Source organism: Lepisosteus oculatus, chromosome 14 (assembly GCF_040954835.1).
Source record: "Lepisosteus oculatus isolate fLepOcu1 chromosome 14, fLepOcu1.hap2, whole genome shotgun sequence".
Lineage (NCBI taxonomy): Eukaryota > Metazoa > Chordata > Actinopteri > Semionotiformes > Lepisosteidae > Lepisosteus > Lepisosteus oculatus.
Genome location: NC_090709.1, coordinates 18,340,485 through 18,362,290, shown reverse-complemented (window position 1 = coordinate 18,362,290; position 21,806 = coordinate 18,340,485). Strand labels below are relative to the sequence as shown.

The 21,806-nt window shown below is 45.0% G+C and overlaps 1 pseudogene; it reads left to right on the top strand.

Moving 5' to 3' along the window:
* The first annotated feature begins 6,305 nt into the window (after positions 1-6,305).
* LOC138242799 (tripartite motif-containing protein 16-like) lies at positions 6,306-13,081 on the top strand (annotated as a pseudogene).
* The last annotated feature ends 8,725 nt before the right edge of the window (positions 13,082-21,806 follow it).

The window sequence follows — 21,806 nt, the reverse complement described above, 5'->3', positions numbered from 1 at the left end:
GTGGGTGTAGAGGGAGTAGAGCAATGGACTAAGCACACACCCCTGGGGGACCCCAGTTTTCAGAGTTAGTGTGCCGGAGGTGTGGTTTCCAAGCCTGCCAGCCTGAGGTCTGCCTGTCAGGAAGTCCAGAATCCAGTTGCAGAGGGTGGTGTCAAGACCCAGTGCACTGAGTTTCTTGACTAGTTTCTCTAGAATGATAGTGTTAAAAGCTGAGCTGAAGTCGATGAATAGTAGTTTTGCGTATGTGTTCTTTTTATCAGCAGAGTGTATGGCAATGGACATTGCATCATCTGTGGATCTGGTGGGCTGGTAGGCAAATTGGAATAGGTCCACTGTGTCTGGAATTGTGTCCTCAATGTGCCCCATGACCAGCCTCTTAAAGCACTTCATGATAACAGGGGTTAGTGCCACTGGGCAGTAGATGATGGTGGTTGTCTTGAAGCAAGTGGCAACTACAGCTTGGGGCAGGGACATGTTGAAAATGTTTGTGAATACACCTGCCAGTTGATTGGTGCCGGCTCTGAGGACGTGACTGGGTATGCTGTCAGATCCTGCAGCCTTGCGTGTGTTCACTTTTAGCAGAGATCTCCTCACCTCATCTGCAGACAGCGAGAGCACCTGGTCAGCTGCGGAGGTTGCAGCTCTGTTGACTGGTTCTGTGTTGCTCGCTTTAAACTGAGCATGAAAGGTGTTGAGCTTGTTAGGCAGGGAGGCATCATGCGCAGGTGCACAGATGTTCTTCCTTTTGTAGTTTGCGAGGGCCTGTATATTGTAACGCAACGGGGGCTCGGGCGGGCGCCCTTGCCGCATTAGGTCGGCCCCTGCACCGTCCGGGGCTCGAACCCGGGACTTCCGCGTCTCTCTGCAGCGACCTAGCCCCGTGAGCCAAAGAGAGATCTCTCCACAGCCCAGTAGCTGTGGTCCTGCTATCACAGGGAAGGGCGGTGACATCACCCGCTCTGGTACGCCGGCTCTTACACAGTGCCTGTCGGCCGTAAGCGTTACACTCTCCCCCGCTTAAATCGCCGTCCCCGGCGAAGGGCTATCCCATCCCACTTCTGACACCAATGTAACGCAACGGGGGCTCGGGCGGGCGCCCTTGCCGCATTAGGTCGGCCCCTGCACCGTCCGGGGCTCGAACCCGGGACTTCCGCGTCTCTCTGCAGCGACCTAGCCCCGTGAGCCAAAGAGAGATCTCTCCACAGCCCAGTAGCTGTGGTCCTGCTATCACAGGGAAGGGCGGTGACATCACCCGCTCTGGTACGCCGGCTCTTACACAGTGCCTGTCGGCCGTAAGCGTTACAATATCTTGCCACATGCACCGTGGGTCATTAGTGGTGAAGTGTCCCTCTAATTCCCGTTTGAGTGTGTTTTTGCAATACTCTTCTTTAGATTGATCCTGGCTGACTGTCACTTTAAACACATCACAGTCAGTGCATTAAAAACAGTCCTGCAGGACTGATTCAGATCCTTCATGCCAGACTCACCATCCTGACGGCTGGTTTCACTCGCCTGTGCAGCTGTCTGTATGCCGGGAGGAGAAACAGAGTGAAGTGGTCTGAGTTTCCACAGTGGGGGAGGGGTACGGCCTTGTAAGCATTCTGAATCGTATTGTAAACGTGGTCCAGGGTGTTTTCTCCTCTCGTTAGGAAGGAGACATGGTATTTCGGGAGACCGGAGTTGAGATTTGTATGATTAAAGTCAACCACGATGATAAAGGCTGTGTCTGTCAGGGAAGCCGGTTCTGACTCCCGTGAAAATGCGTTGTTTAAAGACCCTATACGAGATGGTATAATCCGGTAGTGACTTGAGGAGGACATCAGGGAAGACACAGCAGGATCGGGTCGGGTAGAAACACTGGGGGTAATGACAGCAGTGAACTGCTGCATGGGGGGAGCGCAGACGAACGAGTCCAAAGGAAGTCCAATAGGGAAAATCAGGGCGCAGTCCAAGGTCCAAGTGCCAGGAGATCCATCCAAGATGAACTCTGGAACAGGGAACTAGGAACACGGATAATTAAAAGTTTGATGGGATAAAGCACTCCGAGCCACGGACTCAGTAGGTCAGGGGGCCGTGGTGAAGCCTTTGCCCTTGGGCCACTTCTGTGCCTGGTGGTAGGGTCTTCCAAAGCTGAGCCTGGAAACTATGGAGATGCCAGGCTCAATAGGGAAAAGGGGAAGGACATAGCTGGGGCAAATAAAGCTGGGAACACAACAAAAAATGGTAGGAGCACCCTCTAGAGGAGGGATGATGATCGTGACAACGTCGGGATTTGCAGATTCCTATTTGTTTATTGCAGTACAGTACCTCTACATCGGGGGATGTAGACGGCGGTGATGATAATAATTGTAAATTCCCTCATCTGGGCACAACTGGGGTATAAAAGGAGACCCCCTCCTTAATGACTGTTTTCACACTGCCTGTCTGACTGTCCTCTTATCTTCAATCATAAGTACCAGGGTGTATCTTACTGGGCTGTGGGGGTGGGACTGTAGTGGAGGTCTGCTCAGGGATTAGTCTGTTCTGCCTGTGTGTCCTTTTCTCACCAATCAGATTGCTGTCAGCTCACACTGAATCACTGCATCCCAAGTTTGTGGTGCTCTGGTTCCAGCTGCTCCTTCTGTCACAATAATAAGGAACTGTAGTAATTGTCCTTCGATCCCCCAGAAAAGGAGTGAATGTGAATCACAGGGCTGGAAACCTGTTGTTTTGTAGCATCTCTGGATACACAGTGAGCTTCCTGCACAGTCCAGACCTCATTCACTGAGTCCCTTGTTAATTTACACCCTGACCTGAATCCAAATAAAATCGTTCAGTGTTTCAGTCTTTTCTAGACAGCGCATCCCTGGGATGACCCATGCTTGTCATCACCAACCCTGTCTGATCTGATTAACATGACAGCCTCATGTCTGTCTGGAGCTCCTAAAACACACAGTTTTTGCCATCAGCTGTCAGAGAGATCTGTCAAGATGAAGGAGAGACAGACTCAGGAGTTTGAGACAGAAACACAAGATGGTAAAAAACAGCTCTTCAGAGGGAAACAGGGAAGAGATCTCTCTCCACACTGAGGCAGCCAGACCAACTACAAGAGGCAGATGTTGAGATCTCATCACAGGCTGTTAGGAATGTGGAGAAGGAGTGGAGCTCAAGAGAGAAGCAGGAGTGAATCAGGGTGAAACAGGGGCTGTGACTGTCAAGAAGCGCTAATTGTCAGAACACTCTGAGTGGTGCTGATTATGCGGTGGCCAGTCAGAATCGGTTTACTGGTTGCTTCCTTGTATATAAGGTTGATTAACCCTGTATTCGGGGCTCAGCATTGTCAGATCTCCAGTGTCAGCTTGTACAGCCGGACCTGCTCCAGCACTTAAGCTTTCGGTTTCTTGGTTCTGGATCTTCGGCATAGACTCCTGGTTTTTCCTGGTTCAGACGTCTTCATGAATCCTATTCCATGTTCCTGGGTTGCGAAGTTCTTGGTTTTCTGGGTCCTGGTTTTCCCAGTGTGAATGGCCTTGTATCCGGTTCCTGGTGACAGGTGCCTTCGTATGGAGAAGCTTGGAATTTGGGACTCTGTATTTGGATTACATCGTAATCGCACAAGTCTGGTTTGGAGGGACCCAGTGTTTTGTCTTATGCCTGTATTTCAACTTGTAAATCCTGATATCCTGTTCGCCTGATATTCATGACCTTAGACTGTGTTATAGACAATGTTATATTGTAATTTCCCATGGGTTTGTTATAAAAACTTTGTATTCAAATGTATGTTCAGACTGTTGTTTTGGTTCTTGCCCTTTAAAGGCTTCCGCTGTGCTGCGCAGGGTCTGTTTAAGTTCTTTAGTGGTTTCTAATAATTTGGAAACCGTAACAGTGACACTGCCAGCACAGCTCAATCAGAGCCACCCTGTCTCACCGGTGTGCTGGATTAATACGACGCTGACTTTCACACACAGCACCAAATCCTGATTCCCAGTCCTAGGTCCCACTGTTCCAGGGCTCCAGACAGGAGGTCTGACTGCTTCATCAGTGCTCTAGCAGTTGCGTTGTATTTCTGTGCTGAAATCCTTGTCAAAGCCAAAGAGAATCACAGAGACAGGGGTGTGATACTCTCTAGATAGAGGTGTCAGGAATAAGAGTGTTTACAGGCACAAGTGAGAGTCACACAAAGCAGCTGTAAGAGAGACTCAGTGGAGTTTTATTCACAACATGAGAGAAAATAACCAACACACAAAAACCTTTTCACACAAACAAAATCGATATTTTCTCTGTTTCTCACTCTCATTTTCTGACAGAGGATATTTTCTCTGTCCCCAGACAGAAGGAAAAGACAAAGCCAGAAAGACTCAAATGGGTTTTAACCCTTTACACAGCAAACCAGGATTGTCTGCAGGAATCAGCAATGACCTGTTAATGAATCAACGAATTAACCAAGTTAATGAATCAGAAATTAATTATTCATGATCCTTCATTAATAATAAAGAGGGATGTTTAAATATTGCAGTTTTGAAGCCAGCAAGTGCTATTTTGTCAGTCACAGGCTGTTGGACTCTGCTGTATCACACATTTAAAATCTCCATGAAGATGTGGATTTCTGGTGTAACAGTGCAGTGTTACGAACCCTGCCTCCCGGCAACGGAGGAGGCAGAAGTAGGAGTAGCCCCTATCTATCAGTTCACCTATCAGTTTTCCCATTCACCACCACACCCCCGTCTCATCCTACTTAAACACCTGTCCTTCCCTACCTCGTTGCTCAGTATTGGTTTTCCCGATCGAGCTTCCTGGTTGCGCTTCTTCTGCTCTGTGTTTGTCTTGGATTTCGGCTTACGGTTTTTCCCTTTGGACTTCGGCTTTTCGGATCTCGGCTTGGATTGGTACTTTCGCTCTGTTTTGGATTACTGGCTACCTCTGGATTCTCGGATTGCTCTACGGACTACGACTTCGGATTACTCTTCGGCTTCGGTACACGTTCCCTTTCGGATATCTTGCTTCCCCTGGACTCTCGGCTCGTTCCTACGATTACGGTTTGCTTTCGGATTACGACTTAGCTTTGTTCGCTCCTGCAAGTGGGTTCACTCACTCGTTCGGTCCCTATTACCGAACTCGTAACATGCAGGTTCTGGGGAGGAGCCACAGCAAACACCGGTAAAAGTCAATGCCCTGCTTGAGGGGGCTGAGGCAGCAGTGTAAATGGGGAAAAAAAAGAAAGGAAAAAAGTGCACTGCTTGGAGCCTGGACTGTCCCTATTCTGCAGTGCCATGACTGGAGAAAAAGGAGAGCGAGGCCTAAAAACTCAACCTGTCCTGGTGAGGATACACTGTCACTGTAATGAACTTGAACTTTATTGCCATATGTAACCGGTACATGTACTGGTACAATGGAATTTTTACTGACAGGAAGTCTCTCGATTGTTAAAAAAAGTGTAAAACACAAAGTGCAGGCAGTGCATCAAGACAATATACAAACAAACAGCAGACAATGTACAAGTAAACAAGTAAACAGTTCGAATGCAAACAATGCAGATGTAAACAATGACTGTAGATTTGTAATAAATAAGAAATTATAATGAGGTAGATGGTGTAGGTGTGGTCCAAGGGGCATGGCCAAATGTGTTCGCCAATCGCATTGCTTGTGGGCAGAAGCTATTGAAGAATCTAGTGGTAAGTGTCTGTATGCTCTTGTATGTCTTGCCTGAGGGCAGTGGGGTGAAGAGCTCATGCCCGGGGTGGTGACTGTCCTCTGTGATGGCCAGAATTCTACTACGGCAGCGGTCCTTGTCTCCCCTTGAGGGAGTCTGTTAGTTGAAGCCTTGAATTCGTCTTCTCTCAGCTGCAACTAACCCAGGCAACTAACCTGGTCCCTCTGGGGAAGTGTTCAGTGTGTGACTAAAGAGCTCCCACAGCTGTGGCTCATCCAAAATTAACTGCCCCAGCTGTGGTTGTCAAGGTAACCCATCACCCTTAGACAAGGGCTCTGCCTTCACACAGAACGTGCCACCGCTTAATGCCAAACTGGGGAGAACACTGGGGTGTAGTTGAGAATGACCTGTGAGAAGACAGAAACCAGCCAGCAGGCAGCTGGCTGATCCTGTAGTCATCCTCTGCAGGGCACTGAGACTCTCAGCCCATCTGCAAGTACAATCTGACCACAGGGAGAGCCAGGCAGGGACAGAAGCACTTTCTCTTCAAGGATCTAAATGCAATCAACATAGTGGAGTGCTGGGTGCTGGTTTCAAAACCACACCCCTTTTTAAGCCACATCCTTTACAAAGGACACACCCCCTGCATCTCCAGGAAGAGAGCTCAGACAAAAAGTTCAATTTCACCTCTGCTGAAACAGCTCTCTAGTTCCTTGTGGTATTTGTGCTGAATGACAAAATGGCAACAGCAGGTGATTTCCTGGATCAAGACCAGTTCAGCTGCTCTGTGTGTCTGGATTTGCTGAAGGATCCAGTGGCTCTTCCCTGTGGGCACAGCTGTATGGGCTGTATTAAGGCACACTGGGATCTGGATGATCACACTGGCGTCTACAGATGCCCCCAGTGCAGAGAGACCTTCACTCCAAGACCTGTTCTGCGAAGGAACACCATGCTGGCTGAACTGATGGAGAAACTGAAGCAGACAGGGCTCAGCTCTCCTCCTCCTGCTCACAGTCCTGCTGGCCCTGGAGATGTGCTGTGTGCTGTCTGCACTGGGAGTCAAGCGAGAGCTGTGAAATCCTGCCTGATGTGTCTGGCCTCTTACTGCCAGACTCACCTCCAACCTCACCATGAAGTTGCCCTTTTGAAGAGACACACGCTGGTTGATGCTACTGGACATCTGGATGAACTTGTATGCCTGAATCATGACAAACCCCTGGAGTTCTATTGTCGTACTGATCAAACATGTGTCTGTTATTTGTGCACAATGGATGAACACAGAGGTCATGATAGTGTCTCTCCCGCAGCAGGAAGGACTGAGAAACAGGTGAGGACTTTTTTTTTACTGAGGGCTTTCAGGTACAGGGGAAACAGGGGTGTTAGGAGTGTGTGATGATAAGGTGTGTGTGAGTTGATCTTTACACACCATGTGTTCTGGAGATTAAAAAAAAACAGGTTTTCACTGTAATAGTTCATAGAGGAACAAGGAAGTATTTCCAAAGTTATCCAGGTGTTTCTTAGCTCAATCCATGTCCACAGAGATCTGAAATTCTTACACAGACAGACTCATCACAATAACCTCTGACTGGAACAACTAGGGCAGCTCTTCATGAATTCCTTATGATCTTAAGTCACAGATTAGTAGATCAGTGCTCTGCCAGTTATTCAGATTATTGTTTCACTGAAGAGATTAATGGACGGCAAATTTCATCCTCATCTCTTTGGAACCTGGACTGTGAGTGATCTGCGGTTAGTATCCACAGGTTGGTGTGAGGACAAACTGTTCTGTCCTGCTAGGATTCCTGTTGCCTTCATATACCAAAAACTGGGCTCTGATTGCCACATCCTAAATAGCAGAACAGACAGAGGAAGATGAACCACCTGGAATGTCTCAGCTGCTGTTCCGATGGGCAAAGGCTGTAGCTGAAAGAGACCTCCAGTCTACTGGTCTCCATGCCACTTGATCATGGTGTCGTTACATAAACAGGTGAGGAAGCTGGTCTCTCTACCACAGAAGGTGTCACACAGACCTCTTCCACCCCCAACACATCCTCCACATCCTTCAGGGATCAGAACAGTGATATCTGGAAGCTCCTGGTCCTGGTCAGGTTTCTGGGATGTCAGGTATCTGGGCAGAGACAGAATGTATTTTTTATGTTTAACAATCTTTAACATTGCTCACCCCTGTTGAGGAAGGAAAAAAGAGCCCAGTAAGATCTTACTGTGAACGAAAAACACAGAAGTATCAATCGGAATGTGATACCTGGAACATCAGGACCCTCATGAGCTGTCCATACAGTGACAACCCATAACAGTAAACTGCATTTGTGACCATAGAATAGAGGACAGGATGTAGGACATCAATATCACCACTCTGAGAGTAACACTACAAGCTTGAGATAAGACGCTTCAGGAATGCTGAATCAGAGGCAGAACATTAGACTGATGGAGCTGGACTCACAATTAAGAACAAAATCCTCAACCACCTTCATGAGCTTCAGCTGGGGCCAAAGAGCTCCTCATCTCACAATAGCAGGGAAACAACAGGCTTGCAGAACTTTGAAGAAAGACAGATTCACTGTCCTTAGAAATTCGGCACAGGAGCTGCGAGAGATGGAGTTATTCACTAGGGTGCATCTGGAAATGTCAGCTCCAAGAATCATTTCCTCTCTTTTCCAAATGCTCAGAGGATGGATCAACAGGATAGGCATGCATCAATAATCTTGAGGACATTCCAGTCAATCTTGTGTTTAATGGACTGTTTGCTTTAATTGTTTCAGGGTAAATCCATCTTCTCGCTTGTGTTTTGAGAAATGTAATATATGAAAGTACATTAAATATGAATCAATATGTGTTTAGGAAAAAAAAAAGTAAGAAGAATACAGATTGTGATCTGAATAATCATGATTTATCAATCATGTACATTGATCCGGCCTGAAAATGTATGTACTATGGTAGCAATATCTCAGGACTGTGCAGTTGTATTTTATTCATTACACTGTTCAGTGTCTTGTAGACAATGTATCTGTGCTGAGAGTGGGGAGAGAAATGTCTGCATTTCTCCACAGAAGCAGCTACTGACACAAACCCAGCAGAGTTTCCAGGAGAGAGAGAGGGAGCTGCAGGAGCTGAACCAGGCTGTGGAGTCACTCAGAGTGGGTATTGACAAGACTGAAGCTCATTTCCATAGCTGGCCACTGGACAAACCAGTACTCCTGGGAAACACAGTGGCATCATGTGACAATATTGTCATGTCATTTGCCAAACCGCTTTATACCCTATGGTGTCGCGGGAAGCCAGAGCCTACCCAGCAAGCAACAAGCATAAGGCAGGGTGCCAGTCTATCTCAGGGCAAGTGGAAGCCAATCAAACATGGGGACAATTTGGAGGCCGAGGGGGGGAAATTTGGCCCGGACACCAGGATAACACCCTACTCTTAGTGAGAAATGCCCAGGGATCTTTAATGACCACTGAGAGTCAGGACCTTGATTTAGAGTCTCATCTGAAAGACGGCACCCACTACAGTATAGTGTCCCCGCAGACCGCAGTGTGGGCACCCCCCGTTGGCAACCATAGCTTCTCAGGAGGTCTCCAATCCAGGTACTGACCCAGCTCAGCCCTGCTGAGCTTCAGTGGGCTGCCAGTTGAGAGCTGCAGGGTGATATAGCTACTGGCGACATGTGATAATATTATATCTCTTAATACACCCAACAAATCTAATTTAGAACATCCAGTATAGTGGTCATGTAGAGATGCAATCCAGTCAACCAGCAACTGGAACAAGTTTTAGTTCTGAGGAGCCTAATTCACACTGATACCTAAATGTGAGGACATACTGATGTTCTCCATTCTGCCTGAAACTCTGACACTGCATCAGTATATTACCTCAATGACTATCGGGACTGTGAGTGTGACATGAGAAGTTTAAATTCTTCCTGTGATCAGGGATAGAGGGACATCTTTTCTGTCTTCAGTTGGAGTGTTTTCCTCTGTAATAATGCTAACAATTCCTGTGTCTCCTCATTCAGAGCTCTGCACACACAGCAGTGCTGGACAGACAGGATCTTCACTGAGCTGATCCGCTCCATTGAGAGAACTCGCTCTGAGGTCACACAGCTGATCAGAGCTCAGGAGAGGGCTGCAGTGAGTCAGGCTGAAAGACTCTGAGAGCAACTGGAGCTGGAGATCGCTGAGCTGAGGACGAGAGACGCTGAGCTGTACCAGCTCTCACACACAGAGGATCACATCCTTTTTCTCCAGGTAACATCACTGCTCTAGGACTCTGCAGTAAAGAAAGATGTCTTTGGCACAGAGCTCTCCAATGGAGCTACTTCTGGCTTCTCCTCCAGAATGTGTGTCATAGCCCATTGGGGTTTGACTGGAAACTCCTCTCTATCTTCCCTGCTGTAGGCTGTCCAGTCTCTCTTTGTCTCTCCTGGAGCTGGAGACTCCCCCATCATTCCTGTCAGTCCACACTTCTGTACTGAGGCTGTGAGGAGAGCTGTCTCAGGACTGAAAGAGCAACTGGAAGACATCTGCAAAAAGGAATTAGTCAAGATCTCCAGAACAGGTTAGTGATGAAACATAATCTAATAATAGGAGCTATAGTCCCAGTACTGTAGAACATTTCTGTTACAATAGGTTATAATAGCTACAGTCCCAGTAGAACAGTCCAGTTACAATAGGAGATACAGTCAGAGTAGAACAATTCAGATACATTAGGATCCACTGACCCAGTACTACAAAAGGACCCACTGAAGTATTAGAGGACTCAAATCTCCATGAATTCTCAACTACAGTATGTATTCTGGAATCAAAGCTTTAGACACTGAAAGAGATGGAAAACATATCCATGACTGATAAAAGTAAAATCAACACTCCAATACAGATGAAAGAACCAGCTGGTTTAATTCTACAACAGATCTGCCCTGATGAGAAATTTCTATCTGTGTCTCCCCAGTGAGTGATGTCTATAGTCTGCAGACTCCAGAACCCCGGAGCAGAGCAGAACTTTTACACTGTGAGTCTTTGTCACTGAGATCTCCTAGTGACAGATATCTGGAGCTCTGACACACAGCAGAGATACACCAAAACACTCTGTGACTAATATACACTCTTACACTCACACACTGATACACACTCAGAAAGACTAATACACACCATATTACACATACATTGATACCATTCCATATGGGGAGGAAATGGTGAAAATCAGGATTTGACCGAGCGGTTTAGTCAAAAAATGAAATAATTATTCAACTTGTAAGTGATTTCTAGCAATATACCCAAGTGGCTGGTATAATTAGAGGCATGTGTATTATTTGTCCTCTGACACAGCTTTGTTGAGAGGAGTAATAATCCAGGCACACTTGGTTAAAACAAATATTTATTACAATGACGCAAGACACAAACTACACTACACACAACAAAACATACAGCACACACGCTGCTGTACGTACAGTATTTACAAAAAAAGCGTTTCAGAGGCCTAACATTCTCGTCACCCAGAAAGCCCCAGACTGCTACTAAACATTAAACTCTTAATATGCCTACAGAAGCCACATAAGAGATGAGTTACCTTCTAACTAAATACAAAGCAACCTGCAGTTAAATCTCTCTCTCATTGCACCCTGGAAGCCACCAAATTAACGGGAGCCTATATCCCTATCCTAAACATGCACTGTAAGCAAAAAAGACGTTTCTAATTGAAGTATCCTTTACCCAGGAAACCCAAGTTCCCTAAAAACACAGAATAGCGTGCTCTCTCTAACAAGGTTCAAATACTCAGCTCCAGTCAGGTTTGGTTTGGATGATCATGAAGTGGGGGCTCTCGCCTGGCGCAAGTTTCAAGTCCCAACTCCTGCGGACTCCTCTATCGTCTCCTTGTTTCTCCCCCCCTTTTTTCTGTGATCTTAATGTCATCTTATATTGTGTTCTATACTGCTCCTTGACAATCGTTAATCCAGCCCTTACCTAGGTACTAAGGTAAATTTTAAAATTGTTTCTACTCCAGACCTCAGCAAACATCCTCTCTACTTTGAAGTTAGAAGTGTTTATTGTTCCAAGTGTCACAAACCTTATCTAAAATCTAAAATCTTCTCAGTCAACTAACGTTGAAAGAATACACACTCTGACAGACTGATACACACAATGATACACACACATTGATACACACACTGATGCACACTCTCACATACACTCTGACACACAGTATGACTCACACACTGATACAAATGGACGCATTGACACACATCTTATTTGAGACGGTGCAGTTTGCTGAAATTGTGTGTGGTACTATTATTTTCCAAGTGTGAGAGAAAAAGCTTGTGAAAAACAACCAAAAACAGTCACAGGGTTCAGGAACTCAGCATTTACTCATGAGTCTCAGGAGATGTATGTCTGTTCTGCCTGTCTATCATCTGACCGTCTTCTTCTTTCCAATCAAAAACCCCAGGGTGTATCTTACTGGGCTGTGGGGGCTGGACTTTAGATGAGATCTGCTCAGGGATTCTGTTCTGCCTGTGTGTCCTCTGACTCTCCTGTTCTGTCCAATCAGATTTCTCCCAGCTCACGCTGGACCCCAACACAGTCAATACACATCTCTATCTGTCTGATGGGAGCAGGAAGGTGACCTGGAGTGACAAGGGCCAGAAATATCCTGATCACCCCGAGAGATTTGACAGCTGGAGACAAGTGCTGTGCAGAGAAGGGCTGTTTGGGACTCGCTGTTACTGGGAGGTGGAGTGGAGAGGGACAGGGGTTTTTATAGGCGTCACCTACAAAGGAATCGGCAGGAAAGGGGGCTTTGACTGTGTTCTTGGGCGCAATGACCAGTCTTGGAGTTTGTGCTGCTCTGGCTCAAGTTGCTCTTTCTGGCACAACAATGTGAGAACCGCAGTAACTGACCCTCCCTCCTCCAGAATAGGAGTGTATGTGCACCACAGGGCAGGAACTCTGTCATTTTATAGCATCTCTGGAGACACAGTGACCCTCCTGCACAGAGTCCAGACCTCATTCTCTGAACCCCTCTATCCTGGGTTTGTGGTGACAAGCTCTGTGACCCTGTGTCAGCTGGAATAGACCCTGTCCTAATGTCAGCCAGAGCTCTGAAACGCTGTCTGATCAATTAACAATAAATCTTATCCTGCTGTATCTGTCAGGGATCCGGCAGGTAGTTCTCCTAAGAACCTTTGCATAGCCGAAAGGTGAGATCAAAAGTGAAAAGTGATGTGATGGGTTCAGTTAGGAATGAGAGCGTGAAACAATGGGTTTGGGAATGTAATGGGGTTTGCGAGGGTGAGGGCGAGTGCAGGATGTGACAGTATCGGTGCCCTGACCTGACAGGAATGACTTTCTGGGTGTCTGTGTGGCGAAGAAGCCCCTATGATGCAGCAACACTGGGACAGTGCCTCCTGAACATCTGCTCCATCCAGGAGTCCTGAACCTGGGGGTCAGTTCCACCACCCGTGTAGCATCAGTTCAGAACTGCAGACTCAGTTTCCAGTCTTATTTTCACATCCTGCCCAGTCAGTAAGACCTGCGAGGAGGACATTGTGTTGTAAACTTATCTATAAATGTTGGTATGGGTGATAAATAAATTGATTAATTTATTGTAACTGACATGGTGGATTGAGATTTATTGAGCTTTAGGGCTCAATCGAATTGTAACCCTACAGTCCAGAAACCACTGCTCCAGTCTGGGCTGTGTCATATTGTAACCCTACAGTCCAGAGTTCACTGGTCCATTCTGGATGGTATAAGTTTGTAATCCTACAGTATAGAGACTGCTGGTCCAGTAAAGGCTGTGTTGTATTATGAGCTTATAGTGCAAAGATCACTGGTTCATTGTTCATTAACATCACACATAAAAAACATAATATTAATATATTATTAACTGATTTGTGTGTAACCAAGGACTGTTTTAATGTAACTGAATTGTGCCATTCATTCTCTCATTCATCTGGTCTGTGGGTGAAATGGAGCAGACTTTTAATGTCTAGAAAACTGCAGAGAACTGTGTTAACCTTTACATGTTAAAAGAACACAAAGGTACTCACGTTCAGCATATTCACAATGCTTAAAAAAAATGGAGTAAAATATGTAAAACTCAAATTACATTTCAAAATGCCACAATTATTTCAATTCAGTTATTATTTGGAAAGTATCAAAACAAATACCTCATTCACAAATTCACATCCAGAACTCAATGGCAACATTGCACATTTCAAACTTCTCCTTGAGTCTTTCAATAATTGCATTATGGATCCGTTAATCCTGCTTTGACCTAAAGTCAAAATTAATTCTACATTTCCAGTGTTATGTCATTTGTGTCACCATCCTATTGCTTTCACTCTGCACACAAATTCAGCAGTAATTGTTGGAATCCATGCTGATATGATATGCTCCCAAAATTGGCAAACAACTGAAAAGGAAATGTTAGCAAGCATCTGTACAGAAAGTAGTGACTGACAGTAGTGAGAATGTAAATAGAGTACATACAGTATGAATTAATGAATGAAGTCAAGAGGCCTCTATTAGAGAGCATGTTGTATCTTGCTTTATAAGGATCTTCCTTGACTGAAATTTGGGGCATTGCGAAACCTGCAAATATACATCAGAGCATTTTTAACAAATAAATATATTTCATGAAGTCAATTTCAATTAAACATGAGACAAAATCAATTTCAATAAATTATAAAACCTGCCAATTTTTCAAAATCGCAAGACATTCCAGGCCAGTAGTATTTGTCAAGATTCAAGATTCTGATTATACAGTTATGCTTTTGATGCAAATCGCCATAATCGCTTCTATCAAACCAGCTAAATTCTAACTTGTAGTTTCCGGTAACGATTTTATTGTTCTCTTCGGTGTGGAGCCAGCAGTCAAACATTTATTTCTTCACCTTCTCGAATACTGTGCTAACATCCCCGTATGTGTAAAAATCAGACCAAAATGCACATTTTGATTTAAAAAAATGGAAATCTAATTAATACACCTTGAAGACGATAATTTCCGCTAGCAAAAAAAAAATCTGTCTCTGCGGCGCAATAGGTTCGCCCGCGCTCGTCGGTTAACTGAAAGGTTGTGGTTTGAGCCCACCCAGGGATGTGATTTTTTTTTTAATATAGTGTTATAATTCCATATGATAATTGCTTACATTCACCTATGCCAATACTCATCGTTACTCAACCCTGATGTGGAGCGCACCCATTGGTTACACACTGCAAGTCCCACTGCAAATCAAATCGGGGCTGGAAGTGAGCAATTTCTTCACCAGGTTTCTGATGTAAGCCAAATTGTACAAGATTAGAGGGTAATGTAGCCAGATCACTGAGGCTAGCTCTTATGGACTGCAAAATTCAAACTTATTTGTAGTTATTAATAGAGAATAGGAAAGGTCGATTTTACAGAAACTACGTATGAAAAAGGTTTAGGGCGAACTTTATAATTCCTAAAATTGCCTTTTAACAAATGAACTTAAAACAATGGCTAAAAATCGCAAAGCTGGGGTTTGACAGAAGATGAGATGAGACGGAGACGGAGACGGGGCTAGTGACACAGATGGACCAGGAGGGGACAGCAGATTGCAGAGGCAGGGGTGTAAACCAGAGTGAATGAGCTGTGGATTTTGGAGTGAGCTCAAGGAAGGAAGCTTGGGTCTTGTTTATGTTGTTCGAAATGTTTGTTCTACAGTTGTTGACTGTGGCCTATGTTGGCTTTCTCTTCTGGGTAGAGATTCATCCAGGAGTACCAAGGAGCTTTCAAAAGCTTGGGGAAAAAGCTCGGCTCAGTAGATGGGGATATTTTTTTTTCCAAAGACCTTGATCACTTACAGGAAGACATGGTGAAGATGATCAAGGCATGTAGAGTGGCAATGGTCATACACTCTGCCTTAGTTTGCCTCCATCAGACGGACCCTCCACACTGAAGGAGCCAAAATGAGACCACACCAAGAGGCCAATAGCAATTTGGAAAGCGATTTAGACTTTTATAGCCCAGCCAGAGCCAGTGTGCATGCAACAATATCCCAGACACTGCACAACTGGCCAGAAGGGGAAGATGACCACTCGGAAAAGGATTCAAATTCAGGACATGTTTAAAGGATTCAAATTAATTCCAAAGTTATGTGGAAAAATGGTTTTGGGGGCTGAAAATTGAATTATTTGCCAAAGTTTGAAAATTAAATATTTAGGCCAAAAAGTAAACAAAAAAGCCCAGTAGCCCAAGAAGGAACGTTAGTGTGTCAATCAGTGTATCACTCTGTAGTTTCTGTAGTTCTTCCGGTCAGTGTGTCAGGGAGTATGTCAATCAGTAGAAATGTCAGTCAGTGTGTCAGGGAGTGTGTCAGTCAGGAGTTCTGCCAGTCAGTGTCAGTCAGTGTGTCAGTCACTGAGTGTGTCAGTCAGTGTGTACCAGTATATACCATTATATGCGATCATGTCATTGTCTTCCTGCCCAGAAAACAAAAGGCATTCCAGTTGCACCAAGGTCTGAGGGTGATTCTCTAGACTGATGTCAGGCACCCTGCCTGTCTCGCTCCTGTAAGCCTGATTGGTCCCAAGACTGCAGAGTGAATTTGGTGGAAGTCCAGGACCTAAGTGTTGACACGTGAGCAGTGAAAAAGAATCATAAATTCTGCCGGAGTTGTGGGGAAATCATGCTCAGCAGCCTCTCTTGGAGTCTTGAAAAGGCCTACGGTCCTAGTAGGGTTGGGGATTTTACAGTGGGCAGTGGCAAATGAGTTCCAATTGTGCTGACATGGAACAGCCCAAAAGAGCAAATTTTGGGACTTTAACACATCTTTCTCCTATTTGCTAGAAAGGGTGCCCAACAGCTCAGATATTCAAGGAATGGACCACATCCAGGTTCCAGCTATCAAAGAAATGTAAATGAGGAGAATAAAACACAATCTGCAACTGACTCCTAGAAACAAATAAAAAGTCCAGAACCAGGAAAGTAATCCAGGAAGTCAACAATTGAACAGAAACCAATAACAAAGTCAAGAAAAATGCCAAAGTCTAAAACCAGGTAAGGAATGCAGGGAGAAAAACGAAACACCAAGAGCATGGCACAACAAACATGTAGATCGGGTACAGACATCTGCTTAGTCTGTGGGTCTGCTGTGCAGCTGGAGTAGCAAAGGGAGATTGCAGTGCCCTCTGGTGGCGACATGATGGAACCATAACGTTTAAGGGCATAATGAACGTCATCTTTGAAAGAATAAACGTCCAACATGTAGAAGTATCAGGAATATTCAAGGAAAAGGGGAAACATAAAAGTAGAAATAATCTGAACTTTTTGGCAAATAGAAAGAATTGTTAGTGTTTTTATTAGTTCACGGTATTTGGTAAGGGACTTGATGTTGAGATAATAGCTGTGATGTTTGGGAAGGCAAGAACATATTGACCTGAATAATATTGACTCCTCAATTATCAGTGAGGAGGAGAGCAGAGTAATGAAGCCAATTAATAGATGGGAATTATTAGGAGGCCATGATTGGTAAGGGCCAATGGGAAATTTTGCCAGGACTCCAGGGTTACACCCTTACTCTTTTCGAGAGACGCCCTGGGGTTTTTAATGACCACAGAGAGTCAGGACCTCGATTTAATGTCTCACTGTCACTATACTTGGGCATTAGGACTCACATGGACTGCAGGGTGAGCACCCCCTGTTGGCCCCACTAACACCTCTTCCAGCAGCAACCTTTCCCCAACCTTTTCCCAGGTACTGACCAGGCTCACAACTGCTTAGCTTCAGTGGGTTGCCAGTGTGAGTAGCAGCATTGTTTATATTACAGGCGCCAAAAAGAAAAAGCATGAGGTGGAAGATGAGTGTGTGGGGCAGTGTGGATTGTCTCTGTCCTATCCAGATTAGGGATGAATGTGAAGAATAAAACATAATATTTTACTCTGTGATGGTTGTGGTCTTGGTGGAACAAGCACTTTCCTGTACTAAATATCTTACTCACAAAACCTGATGTATCTTTCTGTTTCTTTCTGGTAATGTTGCTCCAGTAATGGAACTTTTAGACTAGATATATGATGTAGGATGTCGGAGGTGATATGTTAGCAGTCAAGAAGAACCTGTTGTGGTAATAGCTCTGTACAGACTGGTAATTGGCTGACAGACCTGGGACATGATAATATACAGGAATTCAGGCAGAGAGTCTTTGTCTATTTTAACAGAGCAGTGGTTTGCTATTGTGAAGACTGAGTCTGTCCAGAGACTATTATATCCATTGAGACAGTAAAGCTCTTCGGTATCAGATGAATGTTCGACTAACAACGCTATAAAAACAATGCAGTGTCGACCATGAAGATGTCTGAACAGCCGAAATGTTGTTTCTGTTTCTCTCCCGTTCATTTGAGGGATCAACATGCTGTAAACGAGTCACATGTTCGCGGTGCTCCGGGATTTCTGTACGTCGGCTTGTTCAATGTGCTTTCCCCCGGTTGCCATGACGACAGGAGTCCAGCAGCCACGGAGCCCGTGAATCGTGTTTGCAGTGACACCGCGCTCTCGCGTTTGATAAAGTTATTTTCGACACTTCCCACCCTTTTCTGAATACAACAAATACGCAAACAAATACACAATTAAAATTAGGACAGGACAAACCGTGATAAGTAAAACATACTGATTACAGAACACGTACAGTAACTAAAAGGCTAAAACCGACGCGAGACCGTGTTTACCCTACTCGGGTAAATTACATTCACTGACTAAAACACGGCGAGTTCGGGGTTCCCAGTCCTGGTCCCTGGGTCACCTGGCTCTAGGTCAGCTCTGTCCCAGGCTGATGGTTCAAGCTGTCTGTTTCACAGGAGACAGGTGCGTCTGTGTGAACCTGCGCCCAGGTGTGTCGCCTGCTGTCACTCAGAGCTGTCTGTCCCGCGCGCACAGGTCAGAAATAACCCAGCCAAGGAGTATTAGTGCTTTATCAACAAATAATATAATAGTATAAACAAGTAATAACTTTTATTTTATACAGTATCTTTCCTGGGGCCTCTCATGATATCAGTTTGTATAAAATTTCCCTATGTCGTTTTTTTTTTTACCAGTAAAAACTATCTGCGATACACACAAGCAAATACACGGGCTTTCTGAGCACCGCCCACGTGTTAAACGAGTCTGACAGGTTACCGAAACCGAAAGTTCTTGAGTGTTATGAAACACCAGCGTCCTCACCTGCACAATCACCTTCACTTTGGTGTTTTAAGGGCTCTTTTTCTTTTTTAAGAGCTCGAATCAAACAGACCGGGGTCATGATGATGCTGTTCGCGGCTCTGGTGGTTTTGGGTCTTCCAGGCTGGGTCGCTGGAGGTGCTTTTCCAGATGCACGAGTAGTAAACTCGTGATAAGAGCTCGCTATGTTTTTTATGTTTATGTATCGCTAAAGCTATACTTTAATCATTATTTTATTGTCGTCACTTAGTTTGCGTCTGTACATTTCGGTTACAGCCTTGGGGGTCATTAATTATGATAATTATGATACGCTTTCCGTAAACAACAACAAAAACATAATTTCCTCTTCACGTCACAATTCCATAGATTTAACGTACAAACAGGCCTGTTGTCATGACTGAGTGATTTTTAGCAATTGGTGTCTTGCCAGACTCACCTAGCTGGGTAATTTCATAAAGGTCCAAGGAAAGTGTGTTCATATTTGGAGCAAAAGTGTCTGCAGCGCTGAAAATTGACGGACCTGAAAAGCTGGGAGAGGCAGTGACAAAAAGGCTGTATTTATACACATGAACTGATTTATGTTAAATCAGCTGATTTGGTATGAAAAAAAAAATGCAAACAAACCATCTCTCCAGGACCACTGTTAATATTATATTATATTATATTATATTATATTATATTATATTATATTATATTATATTATATTATGTATTATATTATACATAATATAATGTATTATATTACATATAATACTGAATACACACCTGAAGAAGGCTCCACGGCCAAAACGTTGTGTTCTCTTTCTTCTTTTTTTTCAGCATGGAATAAACCTATTACTTGTTCCTTTGCAATATAATATAATGTTGAGTGTGTCTGTATTAACCTCTCTTAATGCAGTGTAATGTCCAGTCAGTGTTTCTCTATTAACCCCTCTCTCTCTCAGTGCAGTGTTCATGTACTGGAGTGTCCAGTCATGTGTCTGTATGAACCCCTCTCTCTCTCAGTGCAGTGTTCATGTACTGGAGTGTCCAGTCAGTGTGTCTGTATTAACCCCTCTCTCTCTCAGTGCAGTGTTCATGTACTGGAGTGTCCAGTCAGTGTGTCTGTATTAACCCCTCTCTCTCTCAGTGCAGTGTTCATGTACTGGAGTGTCCAGTCAGTGTGTCTGTATTAACCCCTCTCTCTCGGTGCAGTGTTAATGTACTGGAGTGTCCAGTCAGTGTGTCTGTATGAACCCCTCTCTCTCAGTGCAGTGTTCATGTACTGGAGTGTCCAGTCAGTGTGTGTGTATGAACCCCCCTCTCTCTCAGTGCAGTGTTCATGTACTGGAGTGTCCAGTCAGTGTGTCTGTATGAACCCCTCTCTCTCAGTGCAGTGTTCATGTACTGGAGTGTCCAGTCAGTGTGTCTGTATGAACCCCTCTCTCTCTCAGTGCAGTGTTCATGTACTGGAGTGTCCAGTCAGTGTGTCTGTATGAACCCCTCTCTCTCTCAGTGCAGTGTTCATGTCCTGGAGTGTCCAGTCAGTGTGTCTGTATGAACCCCTCTCTCTCTCAGTGCAGTGTTCATGTCCTGGAGTGTCCAGTCAGTGTGTCTGTATGAACCCCTCTCTCTCTCAGTGCAGTGTTAATGTACTGGAGTGTCCAGTCAGTGTGTCTGTATTAACCCCTCTCTCTCAGTGCAGTGTTCATGTACTGGAGTGTCCAGTCAGTGTGTGTGTATTAACCCCTCTCTCTCAGTGCAGTGTTAATGTACTGGAGTGTCCAGTCAGTGTGTCTGTATGAACCCCTCTCTCTCTCAGTGCAGTGTTCATGTCCTGGAGTGTCCAGTCAGTGTGTCTGTATGAACCCCTCTCTCTCTCAGTGCAGTGTTAATGTACTGGAGTGTCCAGTCAGTGTGTCTGTATGAACCCCTCTCTCTCTCAGTGCAGTGTTCATGTCCTGGAGTGTCCAGTCAGTGTGTCTGTATGAACCCCTCTCTCTCTCAGTGCAGTGTTAATGTACTGGAGTGTCCAGTCAGTGTGTCTGTATTAACCCCTCTCTCTCAGTGCAGTGTTAATGTACTGGAGTGTCCAGTCAGTGTGTCTGTATTAACCCCTCTCTCTCAGTGCAGTGTTAATGTACTGGAGTGTACATACTGTGCAGTAAGTATTAACATACTATTTCTTTTTTTTCCAGAGAGACATATTTTGGTAGACTCATATATGGTTGAACTTGGTTCAGAACAGAATGGGAATTCCAGGGCTTAGTCTCTCTGGATGGGGAGCCCTTGATGGAGTACAGCAGTGGAATGAAGCGTGTCATGTTCAAGCAGGACTGGCTGAAGCAGGTCGCAGTAGATTCTGCAAACCAATGCATTCTGGAGGAGCTTTTCTTCTTTGAAATGATGAAAGAGCTAAAAAACGTAACTGGTGGTGAGAGGAAAAACCTAATATTTTGTCACAAATATGTGATATTTTGTCCTCACATGTATAGAACTCTTTGTTGACACATAATGTTGATTGCCTGTGAATTGTGTATGTTATTTCTCTGGTGGTCTCTCAGGTGTTGAATAGAGATAACAGTGAAGCTCATTCTTGTCCATCTCTCAGGGGTTCATGTCCTGCAGAGGTTTGTGGGTTGCTCAAAGGATGAGAAAGGAAGGGTGGAATCATTCGACTGGATTGGGTACGATGGGGAGGACATGCTCGAGTTCGACAGCTTCAACACCCAGTGGGTGAATCTCTCTCCAATCCACCAGTCTCTCAAGATGCACATGGACCGCTACCTGAAGTTTAGGGGACATCACTCAGGTGAGTGTGTGAAAGGAAATTGTGCCAAAATATGGGCCAGGACTTAGGTGTGCATAAATGTGCCAGTAGCCACATCACCCTGTAACTCACAACTAACAATCCCCTGAAGCTCAGCAGGCATGAGCCTGGCCAGTACCTGGATAGGAGACCTCCTGGTAAAGTTAAGGTTGCTGCTGGAAGAGGTGTTAGGGGGGACAGTAGGAG